Source organism: Capsicum annuum, chromosome 5 (genome assembly GCF_002878395.1).
Source record: "Capsicum annuum cultivar UCD-10X-F1 chromosome 5, UCD10Xv1.1, whole genome shotgun sequence".
NCBI classification, from domain to species: Eukaryota; Viridiplantae; Streptophyta; class Magnoliopsida; order Solanales; family Solanaceae; genus Capsicum; species Capsicum annuum.
The window spans coordinates 25,669,815-25,674,960 of record NC_061115.1 but is presented as its reverse complement, the minus strand read 5'-3'; positions in this window follow the sequence as shown (position 1 = coordinate 25,674,960).

Here is a 5,146-nt window from a genome sequence, read left to right as displayed (position 1 = left end):
AAAATTATTCAAGATAACTTAATATAAAATTAAATTTTATAATGATTTCAACTATTACCTTATAGATTTTTCTAATATTATATTCGATCCTCTCGACATATATAATACATAAAATAACTTAATAAATAATATAATCTTGGTGGCTATGAAAAAAGACAAAGAAATAATTAAAATGGAGTGAATAGGTATTATTTTAAGGGGCGTATAAAAATATACATAACAGCTAAATCGACCAAATGGAGTAATCTATTAATGTTAGTTTAATTATTTTTTAATATTCTTATAGATCATTATTAAGTTAATTTATCTACTGACTCTAAATTAAGGATATAATTGTTATAATATAAACTTGAAGTCATTGAAATATTTTATATCAGATAATTCTATAAGATGAAAAAGAATATGTTGCAAAAGTCTTGCTACTGAAATCACACACGAGAGAAACTAAAACTCAATAAATATAATTTATTTTTATCTATAACTAAAGAATTACGTACCTACAAATTTATAAAAATATCAATATTTTCTATTGTGATTTTCTTTGAATCCTAATTATTACATATTTTAAATCATATTATTTTATAAAATATCGAATTACCTGTAACATTTTGATATATTATAATACTCTGATAATATTTTCGTCCTCATAAATTATTTTTTTAACATTATCCAATTATGTGATTAAATATTTTACTAACTATGAAAACTTATCAGTAAGATATGTTTAATATACCATCCGATTACACTAATTAGAAGGTAAAAAATATATGATATAAATTATATTTTTAAATTTATACTATTATATTTATATCTGGACTTTGGGCCCAGACTTAGCACGGGCCTTATGAAACTAGATTATATATAGGAAAAAATACATGAAGTAGCATACTTAAGTATTAAATTACAAAAAATAGCAACACTTTTATCAAATTACATTTTGTAGCATATGTATTTGTATTTTTGTAACAACAGTTTGCAAAAATACAAAATATATATCGATCATAGGGGCAGTAAAAATCATATATATTTGTATTTTTGTAGCAATAGTTTGCAAAATACAAAATACAGCTTGCTATATTATGTAATTATGAAACTCATAGTTAAGGAGATAAATATGCTATTTCTGAATTTCGCCCTTATATATAAGAGAGGATCTTGATTTTGGTAGTCCTCACAGGGACTTTTTGGGTATTTCAATTTTTTTGTGAAAGGAAATTATTATTACACATGACTATTAATAGTGTCTTTTTATTACATATTTCCATTTTTACCCTTATTCTTTTTGTTAAAACTATTCCACTTAGATTTTATAATTGGCTTTTTTTTTGCCACTTGTTAGATGATTATTTTAAATCAATAATCACTTTAACTCAAAAAATTACTTGTTAAACCTCCCTTTATCACTTGTTAGATAATTAGTTAAACCTTCATTTATTTTAAATCAACAATCAATTTAACTCAAAAAATATTCAAGGTAACTTTTAATTCAAAATAAAAATTTACAATGATTTTCAATAACAACCTCATACATAGTTCTTTTTGATATTATTCAGTTTTCAAAATATATAATTAAAATGGGACAACTAGAGTACTCTTGTAAGGGGCGGGAAAAAAATAAACATGATAAGTTAATGGATCTAATTGAGTAATCTATTAATGTAGTTTAATTATCATTTAATATTCTTATAGATCATTTTTTAGTTAATTTATATAAAAGCTCTAAATTAAGGTTATAATTATTATAGTATAAACTTGAAATATTGATTTTGTTTTAGATGATTTTATCGATGAGAAAAAATATTTTGCAAAAACTATTTCCACTAAAATTATGGGCGAAGTTAAAACTCAACAAAAATCAGAATAAATTTATTTTTAACTATAACTAAGAAATTACATTCTAGCAAATTTATAAAAGTATCAATATTTTTTCTATTTAACTATAGCTCGCTTGGGGGGTGTTGTGTGATAAGAAGGTGCAGCCCAAGCTTAAAGGCGAATTCTACAGGGTGGCAGTCCGTCCGGCCATGTTGTATGGAGCGGAGTGTTGACCAGTTAAGAACTCCCACATTCAAAAAATGAAGGTGGCGAAAATGCGGATGTTGCGTTGGATGTGTGGGCTGACTAGGGGGGATAGAGTTCGGAATGAGACTATCAGGAAGAAGGTTGGTGTGACTCCAGTGAAGAATAAGATGCGGGAAGTCTGATTGAGATGGTTCAGACTCGTGATCAGGAGGGGCATGGATGCCCCGGTTCGTAGGTGTGAGAGGCTAGCTTTGGATGGTTTTAGGCGGGGTAGGGGTAGGCCGAAGAAGTACTGGGGGGAGGTGATTGGGCGGGACATGGAGCAGTTACAGCTCACTGAGGACATGACCCTAGATAGAAAGATCTGGAGCGCACGCATTAGGGCAGAAGGCTAGGGTCAGTTTGGGTCGCTAATGTAGGTAATTACTTGGTGGGGGTATTATTCTTGTTATGATACCTTGTTTCATGCTTTATTACGAATTTGTTTACTTTTCTCTATTTTCTATTACTTGTGGGTTTCGTATTTATGTTATGTCATATTGTTCCATGCTTTACTATGTATTTGTGTAGTATTCCGTGTCTCGAGCCGGGGGTCTATCGGAAACAACCTTTCTACTTCTTTAGAGGTAGAGATATGGACTGCGTACATCTTACCCTCCCCAGACCTCACTATGTGGGAATACACTGGGTTTGTTGTTGTTGTTGTAAATCATGTCATTATATAAAATCGAGTTACTTATAACCTTTTGATATATTCTAATTCTTTGGTAATACTTTCTTCCTCGCAAATAATATTTTATTTCAAATTATGCAATTATGTGATTAACAACTTTAATAATTATGAAAACTTATCAACGTGACTTATTTAACATATCATTAGATTATACTGATTATAAAGTAATATATATATATATATATATATATATATATAATAAAAATTATAGTTTTAAATTAAAAATATTATTTTTATACTTTGAATTAGGTCCCGTCTTAGCACGGGTCTCGTGAAACTGATGTATATATAATTTAAAGGTTTAAGTCATTTGGAATCCCTTAAAGTTGTTTGTATAGTTCATTTGGACACCTTATTTAGCTTTATACCTATTAAACACTTTATTTAATTTTGTATCTATTGAACACCTCTATCGCTTTTCTTTTAAATCATTTAAATACTTTTTTGATAATCAACTAAATGTATAAAACGAATGTAGTACACTCAGCGATGACATGGCAAAGAGATAAATTAAATGAAGATATTGGGAATATGCATCCAAAAAAAGTATTAAAAAATAAACTATGAGAGAAATCTATGTTTAATTTACTACCTAATTTTTAATTTATATTACTACTATACTATATAGAAGAGCTAGGGAGCAGCAAGGTCAAGCAGGAAGGTGCTTGTCAGGTCTGATTCCAACTGTCTGCTTGCTCTGTAATTTTATTATATCATCTTTAATTAATTTTTATGTGTTATTAATATATTAGAAAAATTAATAATATTTAATAAAAAAATAAAATAAACATTTATAACATGTCTATTTCAGCTGTTTCAATCGTAATTTTATTATATCACTTCTAATTAATTATCATAAATCGTCTAAATATTTGTATAAATTTTACCGAAAAATGGAGTTCGTGGAATTTTTCTGACCCAATTTGATTTTCATTTTGGTGATGGAATTCTCTTCTATAACTTTAATGAAAGTCTTTGTCAAGCAACTCTTTCGAATTTTTTTCGTTTGATTGGTGCTTTTTTGGGAAAGATAACAACGACGACTATGACATTGGTGATGGCAGAATGATGGTACGGAGAGCAAATAAAGAAGAAAGAATGAGAAACAAGAGTAGTGAGGGACGGTGGTAGAGGGGATTTGTCCAAAGAGATAATGCATAGTATAATTAGGTGTTGTGGAGTTGGAGAAGACAATGCCAGGATTTTTCATCTTTTAAAACATATTTAGATTTTGGTTCTTTTAATTTTGACATGCCATTTTTTGACTGGCTTGTAAATAAATTTTATTAGTTTTACACGTGTCTTAAATGTTTATTACTTTCAAGATGTCATGTCAGCAAAAGGAACTTATAGGTATTTGTTTTGAATAGTTGAAGTATTCAATAGGTACAAAAATCAAGTTAAGGTGTCTAAGTGAATTATGCAAATAACTTTAATGGGTTACAGATGGCTTAAGCCATGTTTAAACAATATATTTACTTATACATGCATTGTATAGTATGCATAAAAAATGCATAAAATGGAGAGAAATAAGAAATATACACAACAATACACAATACCTATACAAATGTATACAAAAAAATAGATTTTATTTTCTTTCACGAATTCAAACACCAAATTCATCCAAAAAAAACTTCAAAATTATACCAAATCATTCAAAAAATCAGATTTGATCTCCTCAATGCACAACTGATCTTTTATAATCATACCCACTCAAAATTGTGTTTACTTAAAAAAGTTTGATTTTTTAATTTTGAAGTTTTGAGCTTCAACAATGGCTCAAAAAATTCGTGCTACAATTGTAATGAGTCACGGAACAAAAAGAAAAATTTTGGCCTATACAAGCAGAACTTAAAATGTGAGTTATATTTTGTAATGTAATTTTACCAGATGTACTTTTATGTAATTTTTTCTAATTTTAGCTTTGGAGGATTCTCTATCAATATTTTTTTGGGGTTAACTCTATCAATTTATTTTGTGTAACTTACATAAATCTCAGATTTTCAATGAATTGTAACAGTTTTTATCAAAATTTTGTTAAATTATAAGATATTTTGAATTTTGATTTTTATGATACATATCTTTAGCATTGATACATATGCATTGTAATACATTTATAGGTGAGTGGTTAGTTCAATAAGAAAGTTATGAATTTTTAATTATTACGGGGAGTATATCACGCACAAATAGTGGCATACCATATTCATTTTAAAATAAATCTCTAAAATTAATTCACAAACTAATCTTAATTTTTCATACGAAGGACTAGCTTTTCAGATGTATCTTTATGATACATCTAATAACATTACTCAATACTCATTTAAAATTTAATCTCACACAAAATAAATAATTTACATATGTCAAACATATGTTAAATGTATCAAACATTTA